Source organism: Hoplias malabaricus, chromosome 1 (assembly GCF_029633855.1).
Source record: "Hoplias malabaricus isolate fHopMal1 chromosome 1, fHopMal1.hap1, whole genome shotgun sequence".
Classification (NCBI taxonomy): Eukaryota; Metazoa; Chordata; class Actinopteri; order Characiformes; family Erythrinidae; genus Hoplias; species Hoplias malabaricus.
Genome location: NC_089800.1, coordinates 20,223,626 through 20,236,880, shown reverse-complemented (window position 1 = coordinate 20,236,880; position 13,255 = coordinate 20,223,626).

Below are 13,255 nucleotides of genomic sequence, written 5' to 3'. Positions count from 1 at the left end.
CTCGGAGTTTCCAGTACACTCTTGCGAAGCCACAATTTTCTTTGAGTGTTGTTTTCAATGCTTACTGGCAGTCCGCACTTCAAATACATCGTGGGACCGAACGGACAGTAACGTTTTGAAAGTTCTAAAAGCCCCAGAACCACATTAAACCCGTCGGCGAATGAACCTAGTAAACGAGTGGAAATATTTGGTTAAATCTCTGTTCTCTGCTGGTACCGCTACTCCTCCAAGCTTTGGAAGTAAACTTATTCCACTTCAACGTCGCGACTGCGCATGCGTCACTACTATCTCTGAGATGATGGGTTTCAGCCTCCACTGACGTCCCAAACTTACATTCACTGGAGAAAAGCCACGTTTGAAAAAAAAGGTCAGAAACAGCGTTATTCGAGCCATTATTTGAATGGGTGATGAAAATGAAATGAAAATCGATATTATTAGGGGAAAGGTTTAAAAAGGTTTAAAACAAGACAACAAATCAGTAAACTCTGCTGGACACCATCCCCCCGGAACCAAAACAGATATTACCCACGGCATATACCCATATGTCACCCATTGTTTCGAAATACCGTCATTATACTAGAGTCTTTCTATACATAAAGTTACACTCGCAGCTATGGGGAGAATCCCTGGTGAAGGGAGCTCTGGGAGTGTTCACAATTGGTAACAATTTTGGGAGCCACTCTCCAGCGGAAGGATAAGGCAGGTGCCGTTACTATGGTTACAGATAGTCCCTCTCCTGGCCAAGCTGTTTTGTCTTTATGTTAGCACTTTAGCGTTTACAAGAGGCAATAAAGTTAGAAGACAAAGAAATGCACCATTAGGCAAACGAAACAACATACAATAAAATGAATGTTACATTTTACACTCCTGTTTACGTGTTGGTAATGAAAACAAGTTTAGGAAAGAGTCCAATTTTGTAATGTAATTGTGAAAAATAATTTAAACAGCCTTACAAACTCCAATGAATTCGGTTAAAAAACATGAAATGACACTAGGAAAAACGTCACAGGCTTTGGTGCATTGTTGTGAAGCATGTATGAAATGCCAAATTATTTCTTAATGTAATTTGTTTTAAATTTTTTTTCTATTGAACCAAAATATTTTGAAATTGTCTCACATGAAAATAGCACAAACAAGCACACAATCACACCCACAGGTATTTTTTACATATTATATTTTCCTATTTTTTTACTTTTATTTAATCCTAAGAAAACGCATATCTAGTTATCATTAAATGTTAATATAGTTGTTCTTTCATTTACTATAAGGAACGTCTAATATATTTTACCTTTTGTTAAGCATATAAGTAAAAGAATAACTTTCAATTCAGCTCTACATGCTTTATGTTACAAAGAAGCCAAACATTTTACATAAATCCTGCATTTTGCGACTTAAGATTCTATTTCCTAATATCTGACCAAAAAAGTAGTATCACAAATTACTTGTATCATGTTTACAGAGAGAAACTGTTTTGGGTTGCCATAAGTAAAGTAAATTTCTGATGACTCTTTATGGCTTTGTACATAGAGCTGAATAATTTGAATCCAGTAATAAACCTTTGTTGAAAACTGTTATTATGTTGGCTAGTTTCCCCACAGTGTAAGAAATGTACCTCAAGTAACCCGAGATTAGGATGATTGCACTTATGAAAGCAGTCACATATCAGTTTTATTTACTACACATGTAATTGTCCTTGTCCAAAGTTTACAGTTTGTACAATGACATAATCATTTGCATAATCAACATCTTTGTACAAAAAGTTTTTTAATTGTCAGTAACTTTATCCAGAGCCTACCAGGAATCATTGGGCACAAGGCAGGAACTCACCCTGTACGTGCAGCAAACTCAGAGCAAACCATACAGACATGGACATAAGGTCTGACAGACATCCCCAGCACCCAGGGGGCAGTTGGGTGTTAGGCGTCCTGCTCAAGAGCACCTCAACCATGGATGGCCTTGTTGATTCACTTCAAACTATCTCAATTTTCCTATTGGCCATGGGGACTGAACTAGGGCCCTTCCACTCCCAAGAGTATCTAATAATCTAGAAGCTGTCATTTTAATGTGTAAATTCTACATAGTGTTACTTTAAAACACAAAGCTCTGTCTAGATCCTCATGTTTGCCTGCACTGTCTGGCAGAGATATCTTTGGTAGAATAAATAAGCAAAACATGTAAAATTCTGCTGCTTCTGAGGCAGATTCTGGCAAATAAATTATTTCGTATTTGATTTTTGATTGCTGCCACTGAAGAAACTTCATCTTAGCCTTTGCCTCAGTTACTTTAGAGGCAGCCATCATAACTCCAGTGTGCAGGAAAGTACTTCTTCAGAATCTGCCTCAGAGGCAGCAAGTTATTATCCTCCATTTAAGAAATAAATAAGTCTACAGTAACAAAAAAGATTATATGGAACACTTTCTTTCTGAAAGTCATTTCTGGCAAGTGCCAGAGTCTAGGCAGAGTTTTACCTGTTTATGGCGCTGTATTTTAAAATCTCCCAACATGTGCTAACCAATAACGTTCCTCCCTTCCACCTGACTGCTAACAAATTACATTCTTGCTGCCTCCAGGACCATTCTGAGTATTGGTTTTGCACATGAGCGCTTTTCCTGTTGAGTTTAGTTACAATCTTCATATATCAAACTGCCACTTCCCCTTTCCCAGCCCTAAAACATTCAGTCCAGTAAAGTTCTCTGAAGACTTTCATTAACTGGAGCAACTTTCTCTGCAGAAAAGTAGACTTTCTGGAGCAGAGTTGATAGCCTATGAACCACATTAAGGCACCTTTCTGAGACACTTTATGTTGACTCTTAGATTAATATGCTGTCTTTCGTTAACTCATCAACTAAGATGATCTGTAATGTTACAACCATTATTCCTGAGCTAAACCAGTGAGCAGCCAGACTGTGTTACTTTCTATAATAGTCCCCTGTAGAAAAATGATCACCTTCATAACAGCTGACACTTAGCCATGAATCACACACTATTTCTAACAGTGGATGGAAAGCCTAAATCATCTTGAATAATGACAGAATAGTGGATTTAACATCTGTAATGATTATGCAAATGAAGACCAGAGAAAAAGAGAAAAGCGTGGGTGAGATGCTGGAATATCAAGACCAGTTTTTTTATGAAAATAAATGACTGTTCAAGGCCTTATAATTAGTGCCATACAAAATGTCCAAGTCTCCCCTAGAATTTACATTTGAAAATGTATGAAAGAGAAAGAATTTTGCTATGAGCAAAGGCCACGGTGTCTGTTATGACTGCTTAGGGGAAATATGACGTCTCTGCACACCTGTCTTTGTTATATTGCTGGTGATGCTTCATCCATCCACAGCCAGGATTACAAGAGAGTACAACTGGCCTTTATTTGTATTCCTTCTCCCAAGCAGCAGCATACTGGTAGCTAGAATAGCACATCTGGGCAGGTACTGCTCCGCTTCAACTGTTCTTGGCAATCCAGTGACATTGAGTTTGCACCATATTAAAAAAGAGGTAGTGGCTGGGTTCACATGTCTCAGATGATGTGTCATGCTCCAAGCTTGAGAGCAAGTCATGAAAGGATTAAGACACATTCCCTTGATCTGAGAGCAGTTAATTTGCTTTTATTGTAGTGTGACACGTGTGTAAGACATTTTCTCTAACTGTACAAAAAATGTAATGCATTTACTTTACATTTTGTAACAGAAATTCATTTTGGAAATTAAGTACATAACCAATACTTTCTTTTTTTTCCATTATTTGTGAATGTTTGTGATGCAGTTTCACTAATGTAGATGTGTAGTTACATAGAGCCGTGTACTAAGGTCACGTATGAAGGTAGTTTACTGTATGTATGTACAATTGATCTTAATTCCTCTGAAGGTGAATATGTCAGTTCACCCACACAGCATCTCCCTTTATTCAAGAAAAACACGAAGGAAAGAAAAGAGTGTCACGACCAGAGGTGAGATTTTATGGTGGTGGGGGATGTCCAAGTCAAATGACTTTATGAGTGTAATATTGGAACGTTATTTTATTTATTTATTTATTTATTTATTTATTTATTTATTTACCTCAACTAATCTCCACAACTCAAGAGGGCAGCCTAGTAATGTAAAACATCAGCAGTTTGTCTTTCTAATGCTACCCTCTCAACTTTCTATATCTCTGTCTGCTCACCAGGTGGCGCTGTTGGGAGGAGGTGGGAAAAGAAGTGGATTCTGTGTCTCCAAACCTCCAAGACAAGGAGCACTTGATGGGCCAGTTAAGAGAGAGAGAATGCTTTGGCATGTTCCCCACCATTAGTCTCTCTATATTTTATTTAACGTCTGGTATATAACATTCTGATCAACATTATTACTTTTTCAAATTTATAGAAGTGATTAGTGGCCTAATTTCCACTAGGAGGATATTTGAATATCATTGCTGTCCAAAGAAAATCATGCATCTCCAGTCTTTCCCACAGTGTAAAAAATGTTATAATGAATGGACCAATGAACATGCCTCGAAATCTGAATAAAATGTTTTACACTGACTTCCACTGAACGTTCGATTTTTTCCTTCTTCTATAATGTCATTATTTTGTAGATGCATGGTCTTTTTGGACAACGATGATATGAAGGCAACCCTGCTGGCAAAAAATGGGAGTGATTATTTTTTTATGATTATGCCTCTGTATATGTGATGACACTCTCATGTTTAATAGAGTGTGTGTGTGTGTGTGTGTGGGCATGCAAAATAAGCTGTGCACTTTTATTCCGTTTCCTTTTACTTAACACGCACATTTTTCCTTTGACTTACAGAAGACCAAAATGGAAGAATTTTCGGTAACATCCCTTTAGTTTTGTTTCTTACATCTTATTAGTTTGTAAAGATCAGTGTTTCCTAATGCTCCAAATACAGATTGACTTGGATCAAAGGATTGCAATTCACAATTATGTGTTTTATATTCACTTTTTACGTAGTGAATATAGTGATTCTTTGCAGATAGAATTATTTACGCATTTATTCATTTCCCCAAATATTTAATATTTCCACAAATATGAGGTAAATATTAAACACATGACCCTAATATTCACATTTCTCTTAGCTTTCATGATGCTCAAACAGCTCAAACCATGGACATTTTCAATTGAGACATTTGGTAAATGCTCTTCATGGAAACAACTGGGAGCATGCATTATGTGTAGAGTGTAAAATTACACAGAGCTGCAGAGCTCAGACAAATTAACCTAACCTTCTTTTCATTTCTCCCTGTTTTATTTCCTGTTTTGCTTAGTTCCTGTTTCACTTTTGTAGTCTGTTTTTACTGTAGTTTTTTTGTATCTGAGTTTTTCTGCTCTGAAGATGTTTGCTAGCACCTATTATAAACCACTGTACTCATGTGCCCTGTATCCTGCCACTGTGCTCCAGTTGTTACAAAGTGTTTATCCCGTGCATACACAAACATTGAAATAACTTGGCTTTTCTTTTAAAGCCTTTAATAAATTCCTGGGGCTGCTACATTTTAATTTTGAAAATAACTACCAACATATATATATATATATATATATATATATATATATATATATATATATATATATATATATATATAATTATGTCATGAAACACTTACTGACTACATGTGATATATTTTTTAATGTCATCTATGGCTCCAAACATGGAATGAATGTTTACAATAATGCAGTAGCTGCAGGTACGTTTAAAATATTTTTAATTTGATGACAGTAGTATACAACAAATAGACAGATAATTTTTAGGAATTTGAAGGAAAGAAAACAACATCAAGAGTGAACGAACTAGCAGTGTAATTAATATAGAACTGATTTAAAAATGTAAATTGTTATAGAGAATTACTATATTGGCAGCACGGTGGTGCAGCAGGTAGTGTCGCAGTCACACAGCTCCAGGGACCTAGAGGTTGTGGGTTCGATTCCCACTCCTTGTGACTGTCTGTGAGGAGTGTGGTGTGTTCTCCCTGTGTTCGCGTGGGTTTCCTCTGGGTGCTCCGGTTTCCTCCCGCAGTCCCAAAAACACACGTTGGTAGGTGGATTGGTGACTCAAAAGTGTCCGTAGGTGTGAGTGTGTGAGTGAATGTGTGTTGCCCTGTGAAGGACTGGCCACCCCCCCCCCCCCCCCCCCCCCCAAGGGGGTATTCCTGCCTTGCGCCCAATGATTCCAAGAAGGCTCTGGACCCATCGTGACCCTGAACTGGATAAGGGTTACAGATAATGGATGGATGGATGGAATTACTATATTACTTATTAATTAATTAATTGGTTATATGTATTTTTTTTACAATAGGAAAATTGAGCGGCTTCCGGGACTGTGTTAAATAATCATTAAATTTAATCTTATAGAAAGACTTATGTTGATGCGAACTTGCCTGGTTGGAAAACTGAAATATTAACATTTAACCTGAGTTTAATGGAGTTTAAGGATTCAAAACTGTGGCATTTAAGCATTTTAAGCATTCAAATGTACAAACACATACATAATCCAGCTGTCTCAGAAAAGATACAAATCACAGACAGGGGCCTCTTACTAAAAAAAACAAAAAAAAAAAAAACAAGCCCAAACACGTCTCTCATCACGTTGGAAAATGAGTGTAAAGACTGAGCAGGCCCCACATTCAGTACTGGACGCCCTCAGGATGTCCAGTTGGATGTTGACTCTTAGTGGAGAGACATTTGTGGGAACTGTAGCCAGCTCCCTCTTCTTTCCCACGCTAGGATTAGTGCTGACCAATAGCTCAGTGACCTGAAGGAGAAATACTGCAAAATACTGTGCCTTTGAACTTGAAATTAAATAAAAACCTATATTTACATTTGACCATTTTAGAGGATTTTTTTTCATGTTGAAAATCTATTAAACATTTAACCAAAGTGTCCAAACTGTCCCATATAACATTAAGCTGATCTGTGAAATAATGAAGAGATAAAACGTTTCTTGGATTAATGGCCCACGAAAGACTCCAGCGAGAGCTGGACAGTGCAACAAGGAACTGATGTGTCGAGCTGTGTTCAGTCCCTACACCAGGGGTCGGCAACATTTACCACTCGAAGAGCCATTGGACCCGTTTCACACAGTAAAGAAAACACTGGGAGCCACAAAACCCTTTTGAAAATTTACATGAAATAACACTGCATATAACAGGTTTTTTTTTCGCCTTTGTGCTATGTATAAACAAACTATACTGTGTTACATTTATTAAATTAATGAACGACTGCAGAGAAAATGAAATAACATTTCTGCATGCAACAAAACATTTTTAACTCCGAAAAAAAGACATTGTGTTGACGGTTAAGTCCTTGTAGTAATGAAAAAAAAAAACGCAGAACTTAAATTATCCACTGGCAGGACACAAAAATGCTGTCCTCTCTCTGCATGCCGTCATTATTTTACTGGTGCCGTGCAGTCAGCTGCCAAAAAGTTCAAGAAACCGCACACTGGCGGGTGTCGCACGTTGGAAGTTGTGACGTGTATTAAGAGCGACAAAATATTTTAAATGTTACAAGATCGCCATAAACTTCAAAGAATTACATTTTGAAAATGAATGCACCAAAATAAAATACATTTAAATTAAATACTCAATAATTATTTTCAAAAGCTGAGCCGCATCAGAGGGATCAAAGATCCGCATGCAGCTCTGGAGCCGCAGGTTGCCGACCACTGCCCTACACACACCCCAAAAAATACACAATGAGTAAAAATATGCGCTTTCCAAAGCCCACAATTCACGTTAGAGGAACAAATAGTCAAAAGAATGCAGAGATGGTGACTTGTGTGTACATGAGTAATAGCTGTTGCTAACAATATACTTTAAGAGGGTCTGTTGGTATCTCTTACATGGAAATTCTATGCCCAACGCTGCTCTGTCTCCCCAAAGGTCTTTGTAATAACATCGTCTGTAAAGTACAGTGGCATGTAAATGCAAAACAGACAAACAGAAAAATAAATACACCCAAAAAATAAAGCACTCCAGACACACACATCAGCCAATAAGCAACAACCGTGTGATCATCAATAAGGATCTACTCTTTCCATAGTTTTATTGTCTTTTTGTGTGCATATTTTCGTTTATCTTTGTATTTACCACACACACACACACACATCTTATTATATATTCCGCCTAGTGCTACCACAAAGAGAGCTGCATCTAGTAAATCTGACTGGATTCAAAATCAGCTGCAGGGTGCAGCTAGTGCCCCAACATTTATTTTGAAAAACTTTAACCACTGCAAACTGAAAACATCATTACCTACTTTTAAATATTTGTCAAATGTGATATGTGCTACGCTAACATCTGTAACATGTGCTTGGTTCTTACTTGTGTTTCCTGTGTCATGTCTTGTCTTTGGTGTCTATATTATACCTGTGTCTGTGTTTCCTTGTTGTCCACCATTGTTTGTCTTTCTTCAGTCTGCTCTTGATGTTCCTATCTTGGTCACCAGGGCTTTGTATATGTTCTGTGTTTAGCTTTTTAGCTGTGTTTAGCCATAGCTCTGTGTGTTTAGCTCTAGCCCCGTGTTTAACCCTGTTGCTCTCTAGTTCTCTGTGTAGCTGTTTTAGTTTCTGTGTTGCATTGTGTCAAATAAATTTTCCTGCACTTACCTTCATCTTTATATATATATATATGCCAAAAATTAACAAAACATTGGTGAAAACAGTAGGGAGGATGGCATAGAGGCTCTGAAATTGTGGGGTTTGTTTGTTTGTTTCTTTTTGTGCACAGACTGGGATGTTTTCCACAAAGCAGATGCTATAAAAACAACAGAGACAGTATCTCACTACATTAATTTTCTTTTGTGTGGAGAGTGTTCTCACAGAAGGAAGATGGATGAAGCCCTGCATCACAATAAAAAAAAAGCCCATTTTAACAGCAAGGTTTTGGTGGAACTAAAAATAGGACAAAACAACTTAAGTTGCTAAAGGAGGCTGGGAGATGGCAAAGTACATTTTAGAGCAAACATTTACTATAATGAACTTAACAAAAACAGTGTCTTCATGATAGCCATTTAAAATAATAACCCAGTAGGAAGCAGCAGCTCATCACTATGGATGGCTTCCAGAATGGAAATGAACTGAAATGAACTCAGGATTTTGCTCATGATCAAAAGGTCTGGAGAAGTAAAGTCCAGTGTCTAGTCAAGTCCACAGGCCCAGATGGCATCTATGCTTTGTACCATACTTAGACACATCTGTTCTGGAACCTGTCCTGTTGTACATTAACATTTTATTTAATGTCTATAGGTCAGTAGTTTTATCTTCTGTAGAGATAAAAAGCATTGAGAAACTCATTGTGTCTACACTTAAAGCTGCTTGTGTTTTTAGTTTAGACAATAAAGCCATACATCAGTTGTAAGCAGGAGTATTGCTGCGTTCTCTTCGTCACAGAAGGTCCAAAACAAAGTTGAAATGTATGCTGTGCTCAAATGACTGCAATGTGTTTTAGCTTGTATACAGGAACACTGATGTCAAGCTCTCCATGTCAAAGATGAAAGATCCAAAAAACATAAATCTCCCATGGTATGGAGTGTGTGTCCAGGCCTATGGCATTGTTAACTTTCATATGTGGGATGGCACCATCATGTAGAGATGTGTATTGTTGCCACGGCTTGCTCACATGGGGCTAGGACCCGGAAGTCTATAAAGGTGAATTGTGACAACAACACTTTAAAAAGCACTCTATAAATATAACATCAAATTGAAATTGAACTGAATTATTTTGGGATTTTAGAGAGAAACACTACCATCGAGATGATATCTATTCCTTGGAAGTCTGAGGTTATTTAAGCAAGACAATGCCAGCTGTCATTCTGCACATGCTACAACAGTGGGGCTATGTATACAAAGAATACATGTGCTTGAATTGTCTTCCTGCGGTTCAGGTTTGTCTCCTTTCTGTTTTCTGTATTCCACTCATGAAGAGTGGAATCAAAAACAGAGGCTGCACAATTTTAAGCAAATTTCACTGCAACAATTAGTATGCCCATTTCTTAATGATTAAAAAGTGAAATTAAAAGGAAAGATGATGTAACACATGCCTCTGGCCTGATATTTTTGAGTGTGTTGCAAGCATTAAATCCTATTAATGCCTTTATTAGTTGTTTATAATAATAATAATTTATTTATTATATTTATTAAATACAGTTAGTTAGTTAGTTAGTTAGTTAGAGAATTAAAAAATCACATACTTTTATGGCACTTTAAAGAATATGCCAGTTTTTTGGGGGGTTTGTATAATCTTGTCTTACCTCCAATAATCTACACGTGGCCTGTCTTTCTACAAATGCATACGTTCATGCAAACAGTCCTTGATATAGCACTCTCTTCATTGTGCTGTGGCTGTGCGCTGGGACGGATGTGTAACTCTTATCTGCTGTTTGTGTTGCTGCCTGTAGAGATTCATTGTGTTTATAATGAGATGTATTTGTTATTTTTGACAACAGGCCCACATCCTGTCGCTGTTAAATAGGTACCAAAAAACAATGTTGCCATAGATTCAACAATAAACATAGCTCCTATTTTTGGGGACTTTTAGACGGTTAATTTTTTTGTAAAGCACCTCTCAAATAAGAGAAATGTATTCTAGCTCGACGCAGAAAGAAATTCAAAGATCCAAAGGAAAGTAAGAGAATATTATTTTTTGTTCAAATCTTGCAATGCACTTGTTTTACTTAAAAGTAGGCAGCTTATAGGCCTCTTTTCCACTGCAGGGCTAAACAGTTTTGAGAATGGATGGTAACCGTCCTGGTGTAATTTCCACACAGGCACAGAATGCTAACAAACAGTGCTGAGCTAGGTTTTCTCAACACATTTAGCTGCCCATCCTCAGGGTCACAGAACCATTCAGTGGGAGTGCTTAGGAAAATAGGATCCACGGATTGTCTCTGTCTCTGTATGCAATTTGCTATTTGCTCAGACATGAATTTATTCTGCAACACAACAATTTTACAGTTGAGTAGCATGTACAACCTCTCAGTATATGTTAAAAATATGTTTCCTGTTGGCCACATATACTGTAAACATCCATAAGCCCCTTAACTTCAACCAGACTACACCAGTGTGAGGCCCAGCAACCAATAGTGTATGCAGGCTGAAATACTTGGAGAAAGCAGGAAATCACACACAAAATGTCCTCATAATTTGTCATACACAAGTCATCAATCGGCCTTGATGTTATAGCCTTGCTATTGTTAGGGGTTATGTTTTGCTTCCTTGATATTATCAATAAACCAACTTTTGTTATGTCGACAAAATGAAATACAATGTTCCTTATCTCAGTAATACAATACATCTTTAGAAACAAACTCATTATCAAAATGTAACCGGGTGGTTACATTCAAGTCAAACTAAAATCATTAGAGCACCAGACTATCACTGTATTAATACATTTTAATATTATTTTAATAATTTTTATGTAAGATACAATTAATAGTTTTGCAAATTTATTAAACAAACTGTAGTAATTAATATATGTAATAGAACGTGGTATTTAACTATTTGCGGATCACAGTTTATACACAAGTCTATGTTCTGTTTGAAACTTTGTTGAAATACCTTACTGACCTGTGAAAAACATCTAGGCACATTGTAGTATAACTTTATAAATATTATGTCATTATATTATTAATGGGGAAACCCATTGTTTCCTTACAAAAAAAAAACACGTTGTTAGGTGGATTGGCGACTCAAAAGTGTCCTTAGGTTTGCGTGAATGTGTGAGTGTGTGTCACTCTGGTAAAGACTGGCGCCCCCTCCAGGGTGTGTTCCCACAATACACCAGTGATTCCAGGTAGGCTCCGGACCCACAACGACTTATAGACGATGAATGAATGCCTATTATTAGCAATAATATGTCTATGGTCTAAGATATATTAGTTCTTAGCAGTAATAGGAACTATTTGCCACCCTTGCATTTGAAATATACCCCTTTTTCCAAAAGTTAACACAGTTGTCTGGAGTCTCAGTGAAACATTGGTGGCCACATGGATCAAAAAACACAGCACTTTCCATACTGTGTCTAATCAGCCATGTTCAGAATGACCAATTTCAGGGCCTGTTTACCCCAAATGTGAGGAATGAGGACTTGAGGAGCAGATACACTGGGTTTTAATAATTTTTACTTTGATCTCTTTATTCTCTGTGCTCATTGTGTTTGTTTTGCTGTGTTTAACTTTGGCTTGGCACACTTACATGAACACTGGGTCAGCGCTTTGATTGGAGAGACTCCAACGGGCCCAGTGCTGTGTTTGGAGACTAAAATTTAAAAGTGTATTCATTTTTGCATGAAATGTTGAATATAAAATTAGTTCACAAAGCTGCTCAGTAAGTAGCGGACTATTAAAGTTGACTGTTCAGTTTGTGCCTCTTCGGATAAACTTGAGTTCATCATTGAGGAATTCTCTGAATAAACAGGATGCTGATGCTGGAGGCTCTCTGTCCCCCAAAAAATACTTCCTTTGAATCTCTTCCCGCATTTTCTCATGCTGTGTCACATTTGCTGCAGGTTATATTCCAAAACAGTACTTCTCCAGCTTATGTTGTATGTGCCTTTACAGTAAGGTAGGCATTGTTTACCGTTAAACATATTCTGTTTCTTACTGTAACTACTTTATCCAGTTCAGAGTCCTGACCGATCCAAAGCCTGCCCGGGATCATTGGGCGCAATGATGGACAGGGTGCTAGTCCATTACAGGGTACCACACACTCGCACATTCACTCCTATCAGCATGTGCGTATGATTTGTTGGGAGGAAACTGGAGCACCCAGAGGGAACCCACACAGACATGGGGAGAACACCCCTAACTCCTCCTTCTCACCTGAGGCAGGGTTTAAACTAGGGTTGGACGACTAAAATCTATATCACAATATATTTCTTAATATTGGTCGATATGATATAATTCTGATATCAATATGAACAATATTAAAGCCACAGAAAAACTGCCAAGAACAACCTAAATTTCTCAGCTTTGTCAATATTAATGTTTTTAAACTTACTTTAAAATGGAGTTCATTGAACTGATGACAGCGCCCTCTAATGACCGTCAGTCAGTGACAGATGCTGTAAATAATGTGTACTGAAATATTGAAAATGGGTTTAAAAATCATATTGTTTTTGAAACATTTTATATTGCGATATTTATTGGTATTGAATAATTGGCCGGCCCTAGTGTGAACCTACAACCCCAGCCCCGAATAAAAGAGTTATCATAAATTATAGTGATTTATTTCAGATCCTTTATTAATAAGAAAGACTGTCCTACTG